A 26,206-nucleotide genomic window follows, 5' to 3' on the forward strand; every position below is an offset into this window, starting at 1 on the left:
AGTATAAAAGAATGTTTTGTGCATGACAAGTATGTTAAGCTTAATGCCCAATCTTACACTCTAATTGTATTGCTGGTATGACAGCACTCCCAATGCAGGCCTGGATTTGGTTCTACAGTTGATAATATCATTATCAATCATTGTGTTCTTTGCTTCAGTCTTCACTGACAAGGTCTCCCAAGCTCTAGGACCTGTTTAGAGACAGGGTTCAAGGAGACCTGCTAGCAGTGAATGAAGATTGAGACAGGGATTACTTGAGGCAACTCAACGCATTCAGGGCTCTGGGAGAAGATGGGTGGCATCCAAGGACAAATGTTGTACCCATCTTCAAAAATGGGCCAAAGAGGTCTGCACAGGGAAGCACAAGCCAGCTGACCTCACTTTGGACCCTGGGAAAATCATGGAGCAGGCTTTCTTGGAAGATACTGCTGGGCATGTGAAGGGGAAGGTGTTTGGATGCTTAACCAACCTGATTGCCTTCTATGATAAGATAAAGGGATTTGTGGATGATGGGGGAATGGTTATTTACCTCAACTTTGACAAAGCTTTTGATACTGTCTTTGATAATGTTTTTGTAAGTTAAGATGATTTGGTCTGAATGTGTGGACAATTAGATAATCTTCAGATATCAACTCAGGTATCTGAATGTAGAACAGAGACCCCCAAAATATCTAAGGGAATTCAGTTAGTCTCCAGAGAATGATTCAAAATCATTCAGAATGTTTTCAAGTGATAAAGTTAGCTACTCTTTGTGGCTGAAAAACATAAACAGTACTTGAATTTTATTTATTAGGAAGGCCACACTATTTCATTTTTACACGTAATATTCAAGCCAACAGAAGATAATGAATATGCATTAAAGCTACAGTAATTGTGTTTGTTTAATAGTAGCATTGTAACATTAAACCTCCTACTTATTATCCCTCTTTATTAATAAATAATTACTGTTTTTGCTGTTCTTTTATGGTAATACACATTATATGCTAGGAGGTCATCAAACACTGAAAATGACAGTCTCTTTGTTCATGAGGATCTACTATGCTCCTTTGTTATTCTTAACAGCATATTTTTCAATACGCTAGCATTATGCTATAAGGATAATGATGTATTAAAATACGATGCAATATATTAAAGGTTAAACCAAACTTTAAATTCTTAATGTGTGCTTGGTTGGTGGCCTTTTGTCCTTGTTATATAGACTCCTAAGCCTTCTCAAGGTTTCTTTCTCAGTCTTGCTAGGGAATTGTGTGGTTAAACACAGCCCAGAAAGTCAGGAAATTGTTCTGTTTGCAGTAGTGAGTGTATGAATGTATATTAGTGAAAAAAAAAGACAGTAACAGTTTTTGTTATTGCTTTGCTTTTAATTGACTTTGATAGGTGACTGGGCAATGAGCTGGGTGGTCTGGAGGACTAAGGAGAAGGAAGCCTTCTTCAAAGCTGGAGTATGTGCTCTCTTCCTCCTTAAGGAAGTGGGCAGTGGCCAACTGAGAAGGTTGGTCTGTTCAGATTTCCTCCTTCCCTATACGATAGCTCATTGAATATGCAGAGATATACTTTCTGCACAGGATTTCTGCCACTTCAGTCTGCTGCATTCAGTTGCTTCTGATAATCTGCGTTGCATGGGGATGAGGATCAAGTCAGTCAAGGACCAAAGCAACTTCTTTATCACCTATTCCTGGAATTTATGGATGCAGTGCATTGTTAAATGCCAGCTATGCAGTTAGCAGCTCACTCTCCTCTAAAGCTCACATGCCATCACATTTACAGTAACACTCTACAGCACACAGAACTTTTGTAAGGGCTTAGAAGCAATACAGTCTTAGGGGGTTTGGATGTGGGTATTTGTGAACTTGTGTTTGTTTTTTTCTTTCTGTTTTTCCTCATACTTATCAGAGCACTGGTGATGAGAAAAAACTTGGAATGACTTTACTGTGTTAAATAGTGTTGCACTTTGCCTTGCAAGTAGTTGCACTTCGGTAACAGATGATATAATAGTGAGCAGAATTTGACCTGGCTTAAGACAATACTTCCTGGGGAGTTGCGCTAAAAGCAGTTTCATGTAAATGAAGACATGTGTTAATCTGGTTAAAAATAACCATTTGGTAACTGATTTCACATACTAGATGAATAAAAAATCCTGATTTTCTGGACTTGAAAAAAAATTGGCAAACATTGTACTGTCTTGCCTTAAAAGGTAAAAGCAGGGGAACAAAACCATGAGAAGAGCAGGCAGTGATTTAAAAGATTTAAAGTCCAGAAGAGATTACACTGGAACCATAATGAGATATGAATGTGTATGTGTGTACGTGCTGAGTCATTGACGGAGGAGCTGATGAACACCTATTCCTGCCCACTTCAGGGACTGCTTCAGCCACTACCAGAGTTCTCCCCAGCCCTAGGGTTGTCAGTCATTCAAGTCACCAAGCCCTGCTCTGCTCACTCTGCCCGTGGTTCACAGCTGCTCAGTGCAGCATGTGGAATGGGTACCTGACAAGTGCAAACATTCATGCTCAGATGGCAGGTCCTGGGGATATTATGGGAGATTGTATCCTCGTTACATAAAACTGTATTTCTTTTTGCACATTCCCAACATTGTTTCTTAGCTTTCTGTCAATTTGTTTTTTTGACTATATTCATCATGTTGTTACAGATTTTGTTCTAGTGCGTATTGTCTGTGTATGAGTTTAAGTTTGGATGTGTTTTGAGATGTTTCAGCATGAAAGATCCAGATAAATATAGAACTTAAAATGAGAAGTTGCATGAATATAAGATGTTACAATATTATAAATGAATTATGTTGAAATAGACTAAGAGAAAAGGTGCAATACAGCCAAAGCATATGGTATGAATGAAAATGCAGTCCCTACCTCTCCATTTGTATGTGAGCTGTTACAATTTGATTTTTTTTTCCTTTTTTAAATTGCATTAGCAATTCATAGTCTCCAAAAGAAAGGCCCTTGACATTAAGTGTGCTGAAAGGTCATTGAAGAGTCATAGCTTTCTTTTAATTTTTAAATGCATTTATCCAAGAAAACTCAGCACTGATGCAACATCTGCTTTGCAAAAGGACTCTGTCTTCTGGCTGAGCTGACTGAGGTTTACAGAGGTCAGTTGAAATGCCTAGGGTCACCCAGAGTGTCAGAGAGTAAGGGGTGGGTATCTGGAAAACATACTGGGAAAAAAACCCTACTTTTTTTCCAGAAATTACAGGATTCTCCTTCAAACTTCTATGTAAACATCAATATTGTTCAGAAAAAAAGAACAGGAATGTTAAAGATGGTGACTCCTGCTATGTGGATTACTATTGATAATGTGAGTTATTTGTAGAGGCTTCTAAAAATTCCTGTCCAGAAAAATGAGCAAGTTACATATTACAAAAGCAGCAAATATTGTTAAGGCAGAAGACTGCGAGATAGTTTACTGCGTTGTTGCTACACACTGCTTTTTCAAATTTGTTTCTTAATACTTTTTCAGTGATTGACTTCAGCTAAATTACACTGTGTAAACTGGCTCATGAGCACACTTATAAAATCATAGCTATTTTAGGAATGAAAGATCTTTTACCCCGTCATTCAGCAGTGAAGTAGTATGCAGTGACGACTATGATTAGCAAAATACATGCATTCTCACAAGGAAAAAAAGTTATGCTGAAGATGAAGTACAATTTTAGCTTTGGAAATCTGTACAAAAATGTTTGCAATGTTGTAGTGATATCTTTTACTTTCATGTTTTTTAACCCTCCAACTCCAAAATTTTGTACAGTTTCACCCAATTCAGAAAATGCTACTGTAAATAAAATGAAGAAAATACAAGTTATTGTTTCAGATGAGTTTTGCAAAAGTAAGTTTTGCTGAGGAAATGCAGAGTCTGTGCAGTACATTTGTGGTAAAGAACTCTGAAGAGTTGCTATGGATTAAAAGTAATTAATGAATGATGAATTTAACTCTGCATTCTGTACATGCCTCAATCTCCCATTGACTTCCATTGACATAGAAGTTTGAGATATACAAGGAATGCAAGTTATAAAACTCTGTGTCAAAAAAAAAAAAAAAGCTAAGGGGTAAGTTATAAGAATTAATCTTAAGAACAAATTATTTTAAAGATTGCCGAGGGTAAAAGCAAGGAACTGTCTTCCAAGTAATACAGTTGCATGACTATCTTTCACCTTCATTTCTGACAAAAAAAAGGCATTACTATACTCTGATAACAAAATAAGAATGTATAGAGGGTATCTTTGTAAGGTCATATGGAAAGAGAAAACATGAAGAGGAATACATGGGAAGTACTAGTATGCTTCTATTATTACAGCATACCAAAGAATGATCAAAAGAAATGTGACCTTTTCTAAAAGTGACTGATGCATGCATTGCTGGCTTTAACTTATTCTGGCAATTTTCTGATGTTTCCTTTGCCATTCGATCCCAGAAAGACTTAATTTGTCAGAGAAAATAGAGTAGCTATTAGAAATCTTGTGATTTTCTTTTTTTCTTCCCCTCCCCCGCGCCGGGAAACTTATGTTACCATACAATCCTGGATACTAAGGCACTGGGAAATAAAAACCCCATTATTTCTCAGAAGGATTCTGATGTTATTTGGTAGGACACTTTACAATCTTGTTGAACATTGCAGTTCTGCTCTGTATTGCCTCTGCTTTGTCCAGTAAAAGGTCTGGCTCAAATATTTTTCTTCTGCTTTCAAACTGCATGTATGTGTTTGAAAAATGATTTTGCTGAAGTAAAATACAAACTGATCAATCATACAAACAAGACAAAACTCCCACAGAGCACATGGGGAAAAGAAGAAAGATTATTTTTGTCTGTCTAGTTAGAATTTTGCATATGCCTGAATATATCTGACAGGTTGTTTATGCCTTTTAGAAGATGAAAAAAAGATATAAAAAAAAATATATATATATATAAGGAGAGAGAGAAAGAGGTGCTGATGAGTACAATAGCAGTGTTGATTTTCATCCATTTGGGGTGCTGAAACTATTCACAAGTGGCAAAGCAGACTAAGTTCTGTTATGTTGTTCCCTGCAAATGAAGATAAATGCCTTGTTCTTTATCACTCTGGGTTATATTCCTGAGAGGATTTAAAAAATGGATTTTTAACTTTACTCCTTTTTTATTTTTATATATAGATATATATACACATTTAAAATATAAAGGAAGTATTTGAGGATTGCAGTTAGAAGCTGTAATGCTCAAAACCTTGCTGGGCTCCATCTATGTAAGTCTCTGAAGTACTGTGACTATCCTGAAAAAGACAAAAAAAAAAAAAAGCTGCTACTTCTACAATAAGTAGAGCTATAGGGATTGTAGAACTTCTGCAGAATGTGAATATAACTTGTTTATGGGACCAAAAACCATAAAAAGATTTGTCCTCCTTTGCTGTAGTTAAGAATTCTAAGAAGATAGAAAATAAGTTTCAGTACCTGATTCACCATACGGAATTACACTGCTAGATTTCTTTTGTCTCCACTGAAATCATACCTCCTTAACATGGCTTAAGTAGTAGTGAACCTCCTTCATAACATTTTGTTTGTGTTCTCTTATAAACATTTTATATAACAGTTATGTCTTTGTTTGAATGTGCACCCATTAAAAACAATGGCAAGTCCAAATTTTAAGCAAGTACAAAGAAATATTAAGTGGGTGTGCTTGGAACAACTGAAATATCATATGAATTTTCCTGAATAGTTATGAAGACCCATCCTGACTTCTTACCCAAAGCTTGAAGCAACTCTATTAAAAAAAAATCTAAATAACTATTTAGATAAGGGTCCACTTCTCTGCTCTTCCACCTCTGTCTGGATCTGTGAAACACTTCATTTTACACTGTATTCTAAGCCTCAAAGTATATAAAGTTTAAAAAATAGAATAATCTTGATGATGGAAAGTAGGAATAAGGTGAGAGAATTCTATGTATTTCTATGCATTATTAAGATGTGTTCAAGGAGTGGACTGTATGAGTGAGACTTCACCATGGGAATGTATCCACAGAGCTCAAAAAACAAAAGGCCTGACTGGGTGGTCTCTGGAGAAGGGAGAGCAGATCCACTTAGTTTACAGAAAAGGACTGAAGTGGGGAGATGTTGGGTCCTGTTCTCAGATATAGAAGGATGGATTGAAGAGAGTTGTGTGGAAGCAAGGAAGTGTTTTGTGGTGGAGAATAGCTATGAAGACTTGCATGAGCATTTGAACTGTTGTTGGGTGCTAACTCTGAACCTCAAACCTGCTCCCAAAAACCTAATGAAATGTGTTTTGTATTCAAAAAATTGCTCAGACTTGTTAATATCTGATAATTTAGACATGGATGGGTTTCTACTAATGTGTGACCCACTTTGTATACTTTTGGGGAATATATACATGGTAAGGCCGAGAAATTCCACATGGTTCTTCTCATTAGTGTATGCACTGAATTTCTGCAGCTTGGGAAAATATGTATACCTTTTTTTGTTTTTCTCCCCTGTATAAGACTCTAGGGATTTAGCCTTTAAACCTTTCTGCTTCCCTGAGATTTGTGTAGATCCTAACATCCAACAAGGTCAGTAAGTGTCCCTGTGCCCTCATTGTAACTGCACTAGTTCTGTCTCTCCCTAACCCAGGCCAGGGGAGACTTGCAGCATCAGATGCTTTCTAGCTAGTATGTGTCTCCAGGGTGCTCTTCAAAAGGAATTTGCCAGTGAAGATGAAAAAACAAATACTGCTTGTGAAAGTATTCATCCTCCTCTGGCTTTTTGAGGGAATGTTTGGCAGCGTAACTGCCCTGTGCCCATGACCAAACTCATCCCAGCTGCAAATCTTCAGACCTGCAGAGAACCTTCTGCACAGTCCAGCTGCCTGAGCCACAGGGCAGCTACCTTCTATTCTTGTGCAGGGATGGAGAGATCTGAGTGCAGAGTCTTCTGGAGATCAGTATGATTTAAAATTAGCACATCTGTGGCAAATAAGTTACTCTATATACAATAACCTTTGGTTTTGTAGAGCTAGCTAAAGCACAGTCAATTGAATGTGAAAGAAGCTAATTAAGAGACAGTAGACCAAAGTAGTCATCACTGTAATTTCTTTGGCTTCAGTGAGCTTATTGCATGGATGAGTTTTATTGGAGTTCTTATTACTAATACAGAAAGTATGTGCAAAGTTACGAGTTATGAAGTCAAAGCCCTGTTTCACCTGGGAATATTCTTTGGGAATTTCACAGAAGGCTTAAAAGAGTTAAACATAAAACTTCTACTTTATTTCTCTTGCATTTGGGCACTGAATCTTCATGAACTTTTTTAAATATCCTACCTAGTCAAGTGAGCCAGTCACTCAGTTTGAGAAGAGGGAGTTCCCAAAGTGCTAGGTGATATGCCAAGGAAGCTCTTGCATTAGTTTTTCTCTGAATGTAAGTAGACTGAATCTTTAGCATACTTGCTCAGTCAGAAAAGGATGGAAGAAGCTGCTTTGTGCAGCTGTTTCTATTCCTGCACTTTGCATTTAAGTGGCACTGGAGATTTCATCCCTTATTCACATTGAGAAGACAGAGTTCTTCTTTTTCATGTTAACTGGTTTGCCTCTTCTTTGGTTTTCCATCTAACTGAATCCATTCATAGTATTTCAGAAATATATTTTGTGGGTGCCTCACAAAGAGAGCGTTAAGCTCTGCACATGAGCTGCTGTTCTGTGCTGTGAGCCTGAATGGCATGTTGGCTTATCAGACTTCTGGTCTAATTGAGAGGAGTCCATCAAGGGCACTGAGGTGATGTCATGGCCTTGACAAGACTCCCATAATGACAGGTACTGGGACAGATAGGATAGTCCTGGTGTTGACAGATCTGGCTCAGGTCAGATCTGGCAAGTTTAATTAGGGTTTAGATCTACTTAGGTTTGGAAACCTAAAATGATGTTGAAATCCTTGGAAATTTGGTGTCTAATTACCTCTTGGGGTTCTGGGACCAAGTGATTTACTTGAGGTCACAAATGGAGTAGAAACAGGAACTGAGCAGAGAATTCTCAAATCCCAGTCCAATGCCTTTACCATTAATCTTTGACTAATCTGGTATCTTGTGATCTAGGTTTCACTTCAGCCAGCTGCTTTATCAAGTCATTAGTGTCATTCTACACCGGGACAGCTGGTCGGAGTTTAATGCATAAGTAAGTGTCATCTGCATACTTCTCTCCTTTATACCCATGGCATTATGTGATACCCACTAGCAGCTCAACATAAATACAGATTATAAAATGGGAAAGAATAGTGTCTGTGGACCTTGGGAAGAAAAGATAAAGTTTCTAATCAGAGATTTCGGAGTCTGAAAAACAGAATCGAAACTGCTGGAATTAAGTTCTGTTTATTTAGATAACAGCAAATGTAGGAGCTGGGGAATTTAATCTCACACAAAGCATCTGCATTTCAGTGTTATACATGCTATAGTGAAATCCAGGTGAACGAATTAAGGTATTTGTCCATAGATCATTACTGCTGACCTGTGTGATTTCTGTGCTGTTCCTCATTTTTTTGCTTGGTAGGAAAGGCTCGGGATGATTTGCAAGGAAATAATTTTAAAGTGTATTATGAGTAATGAGATGTAAAAAAATAAATAAAATCAAAAGTATCAAAAGAATGACTTTTAAATACTTAAAATCCAACCCTGATATTTGAAAAGAAAATGCTAAGCAATAAAGGGGATGAATTTCCACACCACATGTTGCACAGGAAATTTGCACACACAACCTTTTATTTGTTTAATGGATTTTCTGTGAACATCTCCCATTAAATGTTTGTAAAACTTCAGCCCAAGAAATTTAGCTATGGAAGGGAAAGCATTTATATTCATTAGAGGAGAGCAGGCTTTTTGCTCATGATTTGGGTGGAATTTAAAATGATTAATGCAGCTTAAAGTAGTTAGGTGATAGGAATTTTCTAAAACATTTTATCTGAATCTAATAAGCCCTCTTGGGGATACAAGAGCTTATGATGCATATAAGGAAATTTAGAGCCAGTTTATTAAAAACACATTTCCACTTACTTTAATGGTGTTCTTCCATTGTATCTTAAGATTGCCAGGTATTTCACTATCTACCCTTTATCTGAGAGGCCCATTCCTTTATTGGAGAGATTGGAGTTGCAGCTGACAAAGGATGAAATGAATTCAGGAGTATATTGTAGCCAAAGTTCAGAAAATACTTCACAGAAAGTTAAAGTGTCTTAAATTGAATTTGTCTAGTGAGGAGCTCTTTATTAGGAAATAGTCCATCAAATTTTAAATAAAAAAAAAAAAAATCCAAACACTCCAGTTAAATTTTAGACTAAAAATTCAGAATCATGCATTTTATGTGGCTTTGTGATAAGGTAACTATAAGAATGCTGAAGGTAGCTGTTTACTCAAATTTTCCAGAGAAGGAAAATTCGGAGTTCAGATTGATTTGCCTAAAACTAAATCCATGGTTTTTCCAAGTTTTCATCTGATTTTGTAGTGGTAGAAATATCACTGTGGATAACTGTAATAAATCCTTTACTGTGTTTATAGTGGAAATTAAAGTGGTACACTTGCTTCTTTAGGTCATTGGTAGATCAGGCTTTGCAAGGTCATTATCGCAGCATTTGAAGCCAAGCTCACTCTCGGATGGAAAAATTAGTGCAGTAGTGTTTCAATTATCCCGGGGTAGATTATCCAGCTGATGGACAGAAAATAAGCTGCAGGTACTGAGAGACTCAGTCCTACTCTGAATGAGTCAGTTTGGTGCCGCTGTGTGCGGTAATGATACTAGCTCAGATGCTTGCTCGGGGAGGTCTGATTCAGCATTGCTACTGACCTCTCTTTTCACCATTTTATTCTTACTGTGACATTCTGCAGCCTAATTTACAAGAGAAGAGTGACTATAGGCAGTAAGGTGGCAAGTTAAGCATTCATTAATCCAAAGTTGTTTTTTTTTAATATCTTTCAGTGTAATGTTTATTGTGCATTTCTGTCCTGCCAGGTATCATTTGAGTGAAGTTCTTTGAAGAATAGATTTTACTAAGTTATACAGAAGCCAAATTTTTAAAATTAGAAGACAAAGCATGAATATGATGAATAACTGTTCTATGGAAGTTTATATAATAAATCAGTCTCTAGTTTGGTGTGCTAGGTCTATGTATATAGTAGACACCCTTTCCCAGTATAACATTGCAATGGAGTTGCTGCACTTAATGCTGATCTGTAAGATTTAGATTATGAGTATGCTAGGAAACTCTTCCCACAGTAAGTAATTTTTCAGGGATTTAACCAGTTCTTATCCATGACCATTGCAGCTATGCTGGCAGGAATCTGTAGCCTTGACATAGCCTTGAAACTATATTCACCTCTGTTCTTCCAGCCAGTCTCCTTCTCCTCACAAGGACTCACTTTAATGTGGCTATAAATTTTTTTGAAGGAACATTCTGAGCTGAATGCCACAGAAAATAGAGCTCTGTGATATAATGCAGTGATGCTTTGTTTCTCAAAGAATGTGCTTTAGATCAAAAACTGGAATAATTTGTTTTTTGTTAATATGTGCTTTATGGTCAAGACAGGAAAAACAAGACCAGTATTTTGAGCTTTTAAATTTAACTGCCAGTTAGGAGAGAACAGGAAGGAATTTGCAAGGTGGCACGATGCTATTGTTGAGCCTCCTTATTTCAGGCCTCAGTGTCACAGTGAAGCAGTAACATGCCTGATGGTCTTGCTGTTTGAGATGGTATTCAGCGATTCTCACCCTGCTTTATTGGCTACTCAGGTTGTTATGGCTATGATGTACAGCTGGCAGTACAGTCTATATGCAGAGTGAGCTGTGGAGGCAGATGTTGGGATGTGACAGTGAAGTCTCAAATTCTTCTGGACCTGTCATAACAAGAATGGATGTTTATAGAGAAGACACACAGAAAAATTAAACTTTTTTTTGGGGGGGAGTGGGGTGCGGTAGGGAGGACAGGCTGAATATTTGGGGAAGAGCTCCTCTACTTAGTCAAAAAACAGTAATAGCAATTTTCAGGTAATCTCTTCTTAGCTGCTTTTTGTTTGGTTTTCAGTGGCCTGCTTTAGGCATAGTATGTATTTAATAGATAACCCCATGCAGAGCAGAATTCTCCTACAGTTTAAAATCAAGGGCAGGGGGGTGTTTGTTTCTAAAGATTTATTGAAAGGCCATCCACTCCTTGGGTGGAGAGATTTCTACCCACTTTTCTGCTGTCAAACTGTGTGATTCTAAACGTCTCCTTGAAATACACATCGAGTATTTCTTTGTAGGTGCAGATGCTTGTAAAAACTGCCTTAAAATAAGTGCAGAATGAAGAAACTGTCTGCCACCAGATGAGTGAGACTTGACTGGGCTTCTGTCTTCCTTTCATCTATGTATGCACACCTCTACAGTCATTATAAAAATATCATTTCTATAACCTGCAAGCATCTACTGTTGCTCACAAATGCCCTGCTACTGTGGGGCAGTTGTGAATCTTTATAGCCATGTAGGGTATACTATATATAGTTCTACTTCTGGTGGGGATATCTGTGCATACAGGCTGAAGGGTAAAGGCTGAACAAAAATTAATCTACATTAATCTCCTGTCATGTTAGACAGAAGGACGTTGTTGCAAAAACTATTGATATGGAGGCAGAGGAAAGGTTTGCTCATCAAGTATGTGAGGCAATGAACTATGTTCAGGAGCCAGCAAAGCCTGCCTTTAGGTAGGGGATGGTAATCTATAGCAATTATATAGCTCAATAGCAAATTGCAGAAAATAGTCTGAAAGAGGTTTGATTGACGATTCCTGATCCTTGCGTTATGAACTTACAGGAAATAGATTACGCTGGCTTGAAAAAGAGTGGTGAATCCACAGAAGTAGAAACAATATGCACCATACCAGATCCATATTCACAACTCCAAATGCTCCTTTTCTTTGCATTCCAGCATCCCAGATGGCAGATCTTAGCACAGTTCAAAATTTTCGGCATGCTTACTAAACTGGTTTATAGTTTTTTGTCTTCCCTTCACCACCTCCTTCTCCCTTAAGACCCCTTCATTTAATGAGTATCTACAGGGTCACAATGGAGAATGAGCTGACGGGATGAATGACAGTATACATGTACAGGGTGAGAGACTCAACTTCAGTTTGCAACCTTGTTGGCATACAGTTCATAGTATCTCTAATAAAAACTCATTATAGCTCTCCAGGTTTTTCAATTATTGTTTTAATTTCTTTGCTCTGTTTATTCCTTTATTGCAGCACGGGATGTTACTCTGATTATCTTTATTGTAGGGTATTTAATAATAAAAACCAACAACTTAAATTCTGTTCTGTAGTACACTTAAAATAGCTAAAGGGGGAAAGGTGTACCCATTATGGATTTCAACTGATAGTCCTATTTGTCTTGATTCAAATACAACAAGCAAGGGGTCAGTTCAGGTGATCGAAGGCCCACCAGTCTGTGACTGTTTATCTTGGATAAGATGGTTGGGTTTTTTGGTCTTAAAGAAATCATCAGTGATTTAATCAAATCGAACCAAAAGAAGGCATTTATTTTAATTGAGTAAGGATTTAGTTGTTTCATACAAACACAAGCGTAACTATCGCAACTTACTTTCAGGTATACTTGACACTTAGGTCAATGGCATCTTGCATTGTTTCTTGGAAAGTCAGCAATGTGTGCAACCTTTTTCACTTAAATATCTCAAGGTTCATTTCTCACAAGTAAGACTTTTATATAGTCCTAGTGTTCTGGCTGTGTTCCAAGCCAACTAATTATATTATTCCAAAAATTTCCCTCAAAATTCCAATTAATTATCTTCTTCACTTTCTCTTCTGAAGTACTGTCATGTCATAGTGTTTCTATGAAATGCCTGATAGTGTCTTGCATCTGAAGTGGCTGTGTTTCGCTTATGAATGAAGTGTTGCTGTAGATAAAGGGTCGTATCTACCACTAGCATGTGTCAGTGTGATGCGCTGATTATAGGGAAGGTATTTTAAATATAGAAATAGTGAAACTGAGTCTAAATATTCATGCTTAGAGTATAAAATGAGGTGTGAATTTTCCCTCTTTTCACCAGATTATTGTATATATTAATCTACACTCTGAAAATTGCTTTCTTGTACCTTACTCATTGTGACTAGTATCTTTCTTCACTAGTAGCAGGGAAAATCCTTGTATAGTACCATGATGGATACCAGCATATTTATTGCTTACACAGTTGAAAATGGATTTTTGATACACCATTAAAATGCATACCTTTAAATCAGCTATTCTGATGTTGCCAAGATTCTTGTTCTTCTCAGCTGCTGTTGAAATACAGGGGATACAAACTTTTTAAAAGTCAATAATGAGAAATGTGGGGTTTTTTTCTTCCTTTAGAAAAATGGTTAAACAACTTCTGATTAAAAAAAAAAAAAGTCCGCAAGTTTGGTATATTAACAATTTAAAAATCCTTCAAAATAGGGCTTTGCAGGAAGTATTAGGTAGATTTTAGGTAATATTACAAGTGTTTTCCTGGGCATTTGGTTTATGCTCATAGCTACTTCCAAATGATTACAAAATATGAGCGATAGAGAAGATCAAAATACCTGGTTGGTGGAAACTCTGTGTAGGTTTAGGAAATTATTTCACAGAATCAATATTGTATTGTGTTGAAAATGTACTAGAAAGTGAGTCACCATCTTGAATCTCAAATGCAAGAACAATAAATTATAAATTCAGAATATAGTATAGATGTATCTTTTTTCTACAAACCACAACTTGAGGTGCACATCATTTCAAGATGTTGATATAAAGTACGTATCATTTCATATCGTATCCAACTTACATTAGCGCAATCCTGAGCAATACTTTGACATGAGTATACATTTAGTTGAAAGAATGAGTGGAGAAGAGAGGTTGTTGGTGGGAGATACTCTTTTCACTGTCTTTCACCTGCATATTGATAAGCTGGCTTTGAGGTATCTTTCCTGTTTGTTTGCCATTGCAAATTCTTACTAAATTGTTAAATTGCAGCAGAACATCTTGTCTGCATTTTATAAATTCACAGCCACTCTACTTAAATACAGTTCTCACCCACACAGAGTTTCATTTGCACAAAAGTCATAGCAGCAGAATATCAGCAGTTCCCACGGAAATGACAGCCCAAGCCTTTAGTTCATAATATTGAAAAATTTCCCTAACTTGCAACGTTTCCTGAGGGAATGTCAGAGTTGGCGTACATTTCTGATGCTTTTCTCTAATTTTTAACCTCTTATTACAAAGGAAAGCTTGTAGGGCTTTTTAACAGGTGTTTTTTGCCAGGGAGTACATGACAGAGGTAGAAAGTCAGAGAACTGTAATAAAAATTAAACTCAGCAAATCTAACCAGTCCTAGTGAGAATGCAGCAGGGAATAACAAATCCTCAGTGAAAAGAGCTAAAGATTGCTTAATTAAACAGGGTTGCAGAATTAGATTTAACTTTAAGCTTGAAATTTAAGTGAATTTCTTTGGAGAGGAAACTGTGATGACTTCTTGAATGTCATCCTAGATTTTTTTTTCCAGGGCTGGCATGAAATGTCATTGTATATTGCTTTAAATCAAAGAAGTAGTTGCTTATTTCACACAGAAGGCTTCAAAATCTTGGGGAATAGGTTTTTACCCCCATATTTTGAAATTGTCTCAAAAAGAAATATTAATTGGTGATTAGAGACTGTAACCCAGGATGAAAACATATAACAGAAAAGGAATTAACATCTTTGTGGGTTGTGAGTACTCAGTTGCTGCACTGATTTGAGTTGGCAATATTTAACATAATTGGTTTTCAAAACCTGATGTAACAGCAAATTTCACAGAAGATCTTGGAGGCCCTTGAAATCAATGACCAAGGCTTTATAAAAAAAAAAAAAACAAAAAAAAAAAAAAAAAACCCAACAGTTAAAAACAATGGAAGTACTATCAGGGAAGTAGATAAACTTTATCCTTGAAGAAAGGTTTGGTGCAAGTATCTGAAAATAAATTTGCTGTCCCTTGTCCAAGGCATTGCATTTATGCTTTGTCGTCCCCTTTGCAACTCGAACTGTAAATTTGTTTATGAATTATAATTCTACTACTTTTTAGCCTATCTTAGTGTTTTGAAAAGGATCAAATTGCATTAATTGAATTTTAATGAATAACCCAATGACTTTATGGTTAACCCTCAGAAGATATACCATGGGTACAAGGTAAGCAGGATTAAGTCAGCTTTTAACATCTTGTCACCATCACCTGAACATCCTTGACAATTGTCACCTGTCCAAATTTTTATGAATGTAAATATCGACTTCATTTTCATCAAAGACTGTGACAAAAAGTTTTAAGGCATTGGACTTCATGGTTTCAGAGGTCCTTGGCATAGATCTTCCAGCAAAGGGGCCTGAGTCACTTTATCTGAAAATGCAAAAGCAATGCTGACTGAGGATGTGGCAAGGCCAAGGTGCCTTAGGGAAATGATGGTTTAGTGCTTCAGCAGGACAGCTTCCCTTGGATGATGCCAATTAAGCTGTAGCTGTCATTTAAAGTTGCTGTCTTCTGGATTGTACCTCCTGTGCACAAGTAGGAATCAATCAGTCTCTTGTTCATTATAACTAAAAATGAAGGTTTGTGGTTTTGAAAATGTATAAAAAAAAAAAAAATCCCCCAAACCCAAAACAACATGTAGACCAAATGTTGCTCATTTCCACTAGTGGCAATTATTTCTTGGGCTGTTTCAGGAAGCATTTAAGTCAGTCATCTTAGAAGTTTCATGTACTAGATAAATTAAAGCCACAACTTTAAAAACCTTTTATAAGGCTGTGAATTATTTTTAAATTAAGGCAGTATCATATCAATAAATAAGCATGTAAAAAGCTATAGAATAATCAGGTTTATTGTTTCATAATAGGTTTATACAAATTATGAATACCAGAGTTTTATTAATGGGACTTTTAATTATCCACTATAGTGAAGAGTGATGTAAAATCTCTAACAGCTCTGCTAATTAATATGGGGATTCAATGGTTGTTAGTTAAGGGCAAATGGGACAGGGCTAACACAATCCACTTGTGACTATGATGAATAAAAAGTCAAACCAATAGCTTATTTCCAAATTAACATGATTGATAAAAAGTCAACTCAGAGCACAAGTCATTCATCCTAAGGGAGCTGCAATTTTAACGTTTAGATGATACAAAAAAGAACATGTCTATAGGCCTTGAAATAAAAGTAAAAGCTGCAAAAAGCTTAAAAGGGCTAAAATACAGATTTGTAAACTTGCTTTTAAATATGTAACTTTGTGCACAGTGAGTCTTTTCAGATCACTTTAATTTCTCACAGATTTAAATGAAGCTGACATATATTACAGACTGCTATTCATTCATATTCCAGGAAAATTATCCATTATTTGACTTTCTTTTCTATTTATCAGATATTCTGAACAGCACTTTATATACTTAAAAAAAAAAAAAAAAGGCAGGGTAGAGGGGAGAAGCAGCTTGCCAGCAACTGGTTCATCAGTCTGTCTCTCTATGATCATAGCAGTCTACCCTCTTCTCATCACTGTCTGTTCATTACTTGCTTTCCTGCATGTGGCTAAACACTTGAAACTTGTGTTTAAAATCTTCAGAAAGTTAAATCTGGGTATGTATATCCAGAAAAAGCTTCCAAGGTAGAATTCAGAGTGTTTGGTGATGTGCTTATGTGACATAGATAGTATATGAGGATGCTGAGGCAGTTCAGTGAAGGGTATAAAATAGCATGCATGCTGTTCAGGGACTCTCTAGTCAGAGAGTCACAGGCAGTTGTCTGGGATCAGTAGAAATTCTGAGCATAGCTATGGGACTTAAATCTTTTTCTCCCCACCTCTCCTTTTTGCCACCTTGCCCAGGACAATGGGGAGCCATTCCCACCTGCTCAGCTTCCACAGTTTGTAGCCATCTCTAGATACCTCATGCCTCCTATCTCCTCTAAGCTGGCTCATTTAAAATGCTGTTTTCTTTTTATATGTGTTAACTTAGATATATTTGTGTGGGATGTATCAAGAGTTTTCATGTAGTATGTAAGGTCTCAAGTTTGATTTACCCTTTACTTAAGGAGGTTAAAGCTTGCGTTTCCCATGATGAATATCTTACTACCAAGGTAAAGGCTAATTTGTTTTGGGATTGCTTCTAGCTCTCCCATTACAGGAGTGGTGTGTAATAGTAGCAGTGAGTACCTAGGACAAGAAGTCAGAAGTCTAAATGTGGTTTCATGAGGAAATATTTAAGGCAAGTTTGAGCCTATTAGGAAAAAAAATACAAAACCATTGAAGGTTATAATTGAAACGTGCAGAAAAACAAACTACTGAAAAACAGGAAAACACTTTATGAGAAACAGAGAGAGAGGTACCTGTATGCTGTTTGACATAGTGAGCATAATTTGCATAGTTGAATATGAATTTGAGATTGGAAGGAATCTCCTGAAACATCTTGCCTGGTCCTCTTCTATCACAGGCAATTATTTCATGTAACTTTTTCAATCTACCCCATTCCAGATTAAAAGTAAACAGTTCTTTTCTACCTTGGGATGCTGTTTCTGTGTTTTGTTTCTCTGATGGTTAGAAGCCTTCTAATCTCTAGGCTAAATTTATTCATAACTAGTTTATTTTGATTTTGTTCATGGCCGTTTGTTCTGTTCCAGCAGTGACTTTTAGCTTGATTTCCTTCCTTCAACAAATATTTTTATGTGCAGGCTTTTTTGACTTTTCTAAATAAAGCAATTCATACAGGTTCCTTTTATTTGATAGTGTGTCCCTTCCTAATTATTGTAATATACTTCTCTGCATTTTTCCAGTTCACTCTTGTACACAGGAATTCAGACAGGGCCTTGTCAGTGCTTTATGCAGTCCTATGAGTATTTTTCTTTATCTTCCCTGGAAATGTACTGATTGACGTATACTATCTGTGATCATATCTTCCATTTTTGGAAGTTTATCCATATCACACTATATGTCTCTCTTCATTCTCTTTTCAGGTTGCTGTATTTATGGCTTATAGGATAATTTCTTATTAGTCACTAGCTGCATAACGTTCACTGTATTGTATTTAGTCCTATCTCTTAATTTACTCCTCGAGGTTTTCTCATTCTTTATATGCGATAGCCCCGTTGTCTTTGTGTTGACGTTGTCTCCCTCTTTTTGTTCATTAGGAAGTTCTATTGTATTCTTACGTTTTTTTTTTTTTTTAGTAAATATCATTTATGAAAAGCTTGATTGTTTTAGTAACTTGATAATGGTACAGCATGTTTATTTTACTTTATCATTTGGTAAAATAGAACTATGGGGAGGGGCTCCAACATGCTTTATATTTCAATAATATCATAATAAGCATACATTTTTAAGTCAATATTTGCTGTGGTATTGTGAAAAGATATTGTTCATGATACAGACCAGGAAGTATGTCATGAACAGTTTGGTTTTCTAAATGTTTAGCTTTTATTATTGCCCATACATAACAGTACATATATGAAAAGCTGTATTAGCAATAACATGTCCTTTAATTAATTTTTCCATGAATGAATTCCTATTAGAAATTCATTCTTACTACATTGTATTATGTTGTGATGCACTTTGGTGAAATTAACTCGAAGAGCTGCTCTTTGCAATTTTAATATTCCACTGGGTTTTCCATTCTAGAAAACTCATTATTATACATGTACAAAGCTGAAAAGAAACAAGAGAGAGGCATATTGTGTGAATAACAGTCAGGGAAAAGAGACAGCTGGCATGATAATTTTCTAATAAAGCTTAGAAAAGGCTGCTGTGTCTTGAAAAAATGAGAGAGTTTTAATTTGAGTATTCCTTTTGTTTGGGTTTGCTTTGTACTAAAAAGTTCTGAATCCTATTCACACCTTTTATGAATATTAACTGAAAAACAAATATATCTTGTCAAGTCCTTCTACTTGGTAGGTGCAAAAGAATCAGTGGTGTGTATCCAGAGGGGGATGGTATTTCTTGTTCTTTATATCCACTCTTATTCTCCTCCAACCAGACTGTACAGTTTGGATCTTGATAAATAGAGATCTGCATCGTGGACAACTTAACACATGGAGTCTTTAACTATCTATGTGCCAAACTGCAGCCTCTAACAAATGTTTGTAAATTTCTTAATTCCTATCATATTGAAGATCATGACCTTTGGAGGCTGTGCCTAAAAGCCCACTATCAGGAGGCTGTGACACTGGTCTTTGTTTTAGGAAGATACTAGACAGCAGTCACAGGAATTAAATGTTTCACCTATGACCTTTAAAGTCACACAAGTCTTGTTTACTTGTAAGTAAAACTTTATTTTTTTTTTTCCAGATATATGACATTTTTAAGACTATCTGTTACCTTCTTACAGGCTTTAAACCATTTTTTTTTTTTTTAAATATAGAAGTATTTACATTTAATTACGAAACTCAAACACACTCACAGCTTAGAGAGGCAAATTAGGGTGAAATTTTAAATTAATAAGAGGGAGAAAAGTTAATCCATTAAAGTGAAATTTGAAACACCAAATTCTGTGCTCACTGCTACCTTTCAGCAGTGGATTGCCAATACATTAGGTAGCATTTGCTAAACTGCATTTCTGGCTAGTCTTGCATTTTGTAAGGCTTTTAGAAATGTAATGAATATGGGTTTGAACACATTTTTCTAATGGTTTTTAAAATGTATTAGTCCAATAATTTTTTTTTTTATTCCTTGGCTTAATATATTGTTCTAATGTGTTGCCCTGATATTAGATTGTCCTAACTCTTCTCTATTTTCATTCGTTCATCCTTTTTATACAATATAATGCTATTGACATTAATGAAGTTACTACTAATTTATGCTACAGTGAGAGAGAAAGGAATCAGGCTTGTTATATCTGGTATCACAGTTCATGAGAGAATCAGTTAATTGCATCCCATTAGTAATTAACGTAGATGAATACGAAATACTAATGTTTTGTAAACCGCACATTTAATAGCCTTTATTCTCAGTAACCATAGGGCTGTAGGTGACAGAGAAACAAAGGTCTCCACCTATAGGTGGGACTTTTGCTGCTGCTAAATGAAAAACACACTGACAGGGTTTCTGAAAACCATGGTACATAGTCACGGAGTATGTGACATTGATGTCAAACTTCAGATATGTCTGACATTTAGTTTAATGGTTAAAATGAATTATTAATTGTTCCCTTTTTTCTCTCATTAAAACATAGGTAGGTTGGGGTTGGTTAATTTTTTATTTTATTTTTGTCACTTATTTTCAGTACTTGAAACGTTTTAACTCATTTTTCTGTTCAACTTCGTTACACGAACTGTATGTATCACAGTGGGTTGCTGTTGCTGGGTTCATGTTCCCAGAACCCTCTGTAGACCCAGGGTTGTTTCGGCAGATTCAGTGCTACAGATGGGAGGATATTGCAAGGGGGTCAATTATAACTACACGCCTGCTCCACTGGAGGCAGAGATTGAGTGACCCGGCAGGAAGAAATCCTAATGATAAAGTCAAGAGAGTTCGAGTTAAGAAATCTTTCAATTTAAATCAAACAGTATGGGATCTGTTCTGCTAGGAGTGGGTTGGAAGCTCCCTGCTTAGAGTTGGAGCCAGAAAACACAGGTACAGAAGGTAAACAAACACTGGTACTGTTTTTCCACTTCTTGATCTGTAGGACTAATGCATACAGCTTCCTCATGTAGACAAAGAACTTTTCTTTACACTTAAAAATGCCATTCACAAATCTTTTTAAAATTTGTTTAGCCACACCCATTCCTTCATTTCATTCGGTCTACTGACACAAAGATTTTAACTGGGCTGTGATGTACCAGGTTTTATGGCGTTGTGGAAGACATGAGTTTCATTTGCAAGAACATATGGAGTTTGAACACAAGTCTGCTAATGGGGTGGCTTTGCTGTTTAGAAAGCCATGTCTGGGGGACTGTCTGTATTTGAGAGAATGTTCTTTTTGCATACTCATTGTTTCAGTAAACTTCATCTGAAAACATACTTTGGGGCTGGTTTTGATTCATTTGATGTTGAGATGTCTCTGTCAGTCCTAGAGCCATTCCCATATCCATTTATTTCTCGGTCTTTCATTTTCAGCAGTTTCTTCATTGCTGCACAAAACAAATCCCCAGACATTTAGTGTATATTGAAAACTGATTCACTCCTTAATAGACGATACAGTTTTAAAATACAGTGTATACAGTGTATCTGTGAAATGGAAAGTGTTTTGCAAAATCAGTGAGCATTTAAATTTCAGTTATTTCCTAGTGGTGACTATGTAGAGGTCCTTCTGAATCTCAGAACTCATTAAAAAAAAATCAGCAGCCTGTAGAAGGATCCAGTCCACTCAATCAAGATGAAACAACTTAACCCATTAGTCCTAGTTTCATTTCCTGGAGTGCATGTTTGAGTAAAATACCATGTAACTGACATTACCTCTGTGTTATCTCCCATTGATAAGTCTAATGAACCGCCTCACATGGGAAGGCTGAAAACACAGTGGGTATCAAATTGTCTGCTGTGGTATCTAGTTATGGAATAATTTTTGTTATTACCACTGTTTTCATGAGCTTACAGTAGTGAGGGGTCATGGCTATGACGTGTTTGAAATATGGGGGACTCCTAGCTTCCCTCTTAGGGAATTCTCATCTGGGAAATACCTTCACGTAAAACAAGTATAAGCTCTTCTCCAGTATACCACCTTCAATGACAGTGGATGAGGCTGGGCTGAGAATAAAAAGTCATGGCTGAATATTGAATGGTGCTTGATACTTCACAGAAAGCACTTGTAGCTGAAGTAATAGTGTGCCCAATGTATTTCCTTCCCACTTCATGACTTCACTATTTATTGCTACCCTAAAATCAGGGTGTGAAGTGTGTATTTAAACAGTGTTCCTTTTTTTCCCCAACTAATTTTAGTCTTTGACTTTGAATGACAGTTTATTTGTAAATTAAGAGTAAGTGTGAGTAAGAAGGAATGGATATCGCAGGTGATAGGTAACAGATACATAGTCTTTCATTTGTAGCTTGCCAGTTCAAACTTGGCTCGGGTCTGTATTGACAGAAATTCATTATCATCTGATGGTTGTTTGGGAGTCTGTGTGAAAGGAACTGATGGTATTCGCATTCAAAAAAACAACAACAAAAAACAAAACCTGTCACAATTACATTCTTTTTGGCAGTCTCTGTGAGCATGAGGATGAACTTCCCTCTGACATCTTAAAGCAGTCTTTCCAGATTAGGCTTCAGGCGAATTGGCAGGATGATGTGGAAATTTGCAGACACTCTCCAAGTTCTATCTATCCTTTGTCTAATCAAAGGACCTTAGGCTTGTAAATGACAGAGAAACAGAAGTGGCTTCTACGTGGCCTCTCTCTTTTGCTCTTTCAGGTGCCCAATCTGCAATTGCTGCCCTCTAATTACCAGAGAACACCAAGCATCCACAGAGGCTGAAAACAGATAATTTGGATGAGCCACTCTAGGTTTAAAAATATTCATCTGAGATTTGCCCTTGGGCAAATGTAAGTCTGCCAGACAGACAGAAATGTAATGGAGTTATTTTTGTCCCTTAGCCTTGTCTACAGTTTGGTAAAATTAACTGCCAAATGCCAGCAAACTGCCAAAATCTTGTAGCAAAGGTAGAGACCAAATCTTTCATGAAAGCATTTTCCAAGTGTGGTGATATTTAACTTAATTGGGAAAGTGCGGTATGTCAATACAAACTTTTCCCACCCCCTTATTCTCTCTCTTTCTGAGGCAGTCATACCATTTCATTTTAGCAATACAGAAACCTTCAACCACTAAAGGATCCAAAAACCATCACTGCCAACAATTATATGCTAGATGTGTGTGGGCAATAACATATGCACTTAAAAGGACTGAAAAAGAAGGTATGCATGGTTCTTAGCATTTTATCTTGTCTTGACTTTGTGTCTCCCTAAAATTAGAATTAATTTTAAACAGCAAAAAATCTCTGGGAACAGAACGTGTAGGAGCCATGTGATGAGACAGGAGATTTTTCAGACCATAATTTTCTTACTATTACAAGGGAATGCATAAGCAGAACAGTCTTCATTACTTCTTTAAATAATTAATGCTTTTAGTATATTTCAGGCATTGATTATCTGACCAGTTGTTAATGGACAAAGCTAGAGTGCCTTATGGTATTTTTCTTTTATTTGTACTTTGAAGTCTCTAATAACCTGAGCATATGTTGATACACATGTAGGTATAAGAAGTAGGATTTCAGTGGTGACTGGAGTGTGACATGACTCATCTCCAACATATAAAAAATAGACAAATTGCATTATAAAGGCAGATATAATGCAAAAAAAAAAAAGAGTAACAGTGTGGAGGATACTTTTATGGTTGTATAGGAATGAAAGTGAGGAGATTCAAAAGGTTATTGTCTTTGATCTACTGAGGCATTTTCTATTGTATTTCTAAGAATATATTTTACCTCCTGTCCAGCGTTAACTGGATTCACCATCATCTGCTGGAAGTCAAATTTAGGCCAATTTATATTTTAGTCATTCATGATGTAGTTTAAATATATGTCCACTCTTCAACAGCTCCCACCTCAGCTTGCTTAGGTTATTATACAGAGTGACCCTTTAAATGAATACTGAAGCCAGGATAGGAGGAATGAAATATCATAGGCTCAATTTGTATTTTATACAAATAAAAAAAATCTTATTATGTACACATATACATTTCTTAGTTTGGCTTTTGTGGATCAGATGGCTGTCTCATTCTTTGGAACTATTATATACTATACCCATTGAAGGAGGTAGATTATTGGCTTGGAATTACTCACACAAAGACTGTAAATTTGTCCATGCATGCCTTGTCTTTCTGGTCTGAGTACTGAAAGAAAATCATTCTCCAGGCTGAATTGAGGTATACTATATATTCATTAAAAACAAAGGATACTGTGTGGAGCACTGTGTACCTTTTTTACCATCTATTTTCATAAAAGGTGACTACCCTTGGCACAGATGCAGAGAAGGTCAGGGAAGAAAAGGACCATCATACCAGAAGAGCTTTGTTTGTTTATTGCAGTAAAGTGAAGTCTGAGAAAGGGTAAAATTTACTTTGTAAATATATTGTAGGATTGATGTCCAAGAGGGAAAGCTGGCATTAACCTAAAAACAAATGGATAACACTGTCAATGAGCGAATTTAGACTGGAAATTAGTAGATTTCTGAATACTGGAGGTGAGAGGTTTTGAAACAGGCTTCTAATAATAGGGGAAATAATGCTACCTCATTTTTTTGTTTGAGGCAATTATGCAATGGCATAGATAATGTGGTACTGGAAACTTGACTTAATGTGTTAGGAAGACATTTCTAGTCAGAAGGCCTATAAGGCCGGAATGGGAGAACAGTGACTGAATTCTGACTCCTACCTTCTAGCTGAACAGCTCAGTCAATGGGTTTTTATTTTTTCCTCTATGGGTCTTTCATATGAGCATATGAAGTATCTTAGGAGAAATGTTTACGATCTTGTCACAAGACAGGTTTCTGACAGTGTCAGTTGTTCTGTGGGCAGAAAGAGCATCTTCTGGCTGTGATTGTGCTCGGGTTCCCCATCTGCAGAGCTGGGTCCTTGGGAGCAGGTTACCATCAGGAGCATCATAGGTTCCGAGACCTGAGCATCTGCTGTGCTGGAGTAGCTATTGGCCACTTAGTTATTGTTGAGTGCTAGGTGTAGACATGGCCATTCTCTCTGTGTCTTTCCTTCTTCCTCTGCTATCGTAATCAAACAAATAGTATGTTATTTTTACAGAACATCTATTTGCTTGGTTTTACTTCTGCTTTTAATGCCAGAGTCATTTTTAGCTACACAAACAGCAAAAAATCCAAATTAATAATCAATTAATAATCAGCATTCAAATGCTATGCAATTATCTATCATGTTTAAAGGTTGAGCATGTGCCGTAGATGTTTTTGTTTTAAATGTGGTTTGGTTTTTTTTTTTTTTTTTGGTGCCAAATACCTCTGCTTCCCCAAATTTTTGGGATACTGCTAGAATGTACAAAACTGAGATTTTTACATCTTACGTTTGCTTTTATTCTACACTTTTGCCATATGTTTGCAAAAGTAAACTCTACCTTTGGAACTCATAGAAATATGTCAGAGACTAATAAACTTCATATATGGTTTACTATTGCAGCTGTAAATTAAAACCAAATTATATTCAGATTGTGTCTGTATATTACTGCTTGAAAGAAACATTTTGCCAAAGATTTTACAACTTACGTAATTTATTCTGATACTAGTAAAACTGCAGCTACAAATATGTTCCCTGAGCATTTGACTTTTAAAACTAGTGTACTAAGAGGTTTGTTTAGTATCATTCATGAGTAACACTGAGCATCAGTCACATAACTGAGAGTTATTGATAAACATCTAAACCTGTAAATAGAATGCACCTGCTGTTCTACTCTGCTGACTTTGATTGGAGGCACAGCATTTCCCCAAAAGATTGTGTACTTGATTTTACACTGCTGGATCGGATGATTCAGTCACTTATAAGCTCACTAGTATTCCTTTGTGGCGAGCAAACAAATGTTTGAAAGTAGCTCTAGTAAAATGGCAAAGCTGTATCAATTTTGTCATGGTATCCATCAGAAAACTAATGTTTATATGTGTCTTATTTTATGCAAAAGTCATTTTTAATGATGGAGTCTAATCGGTATGTTACAGGGATCTTTTTATTACCTTGGTCTTTATCAGGGTTGCATATGATGCTTAATCAGAAAATAAAGTTCTTGTTTGTTCCTAACTTTACCTGAAGGTGTAAGGCAGTCACTGTTTTTTACTTACAAAGAAGTGATCACACTTTGCAGTTCTTACATGAATAGTCCTAAAGAAGTCAATCTGAGACCACTGAGTTAGGTGCAAGAACATCCATCTATTCAAATGTGATTTAATGTAGGGTATACTGAATTTTGGTTGTTGAAAATTGCAGTAAGTTTCCCCACTCTATGTTATTGTATTTAAGCAACAACTAGTTTAAAAATTATTTGAGCAAAACTTGAAACCTTTAATGAATTTTTTTCTTGAGGGAAGATTTAGTTTTTGGGCCCTCGCTTACCGGTCAACATAAGCTCTTCCACTGGTACTGATAGTATGGAAACCTCTCAGCTTTCTTGTCCCTGAAACGTGATACTTTATTGACCGAGTATTGCAAGGTTTGCCCACGTACCAAACCCTGTGAGAGGAGAGGGGTA

General features: G+C 36.4%; 1 protein-coding gene across 2 annotated transcripts in view; it reads left to right on the top strand.

Annotated features, from left to right (window-relative positions):
• The window catches only part of LOC309590531 (BEN domain-containing protein 5), a gene marked incomplete at both ends in the record, with an annotated part of 962,813 nt that overhangs the window by 268,650 nt on the left and 667,957 nt on the right, over positions 1-26,206 (top strand). The gene's annotated exons all lie outside the window — the stretch shown is intronic.

This window comes from Platalea leucorodia (genome assembly GCF_965183815.1).
Source record: "Platalea leucorodia genome assembly, chromosome: 5".
NCBI classification, from domain to species: domain Eukaryota; kingdom Metazoa; phylum Chordata; class Aves; order Pelecaniformes; family Threskiornithidae; genus Platalea; species Platalea leucorodia.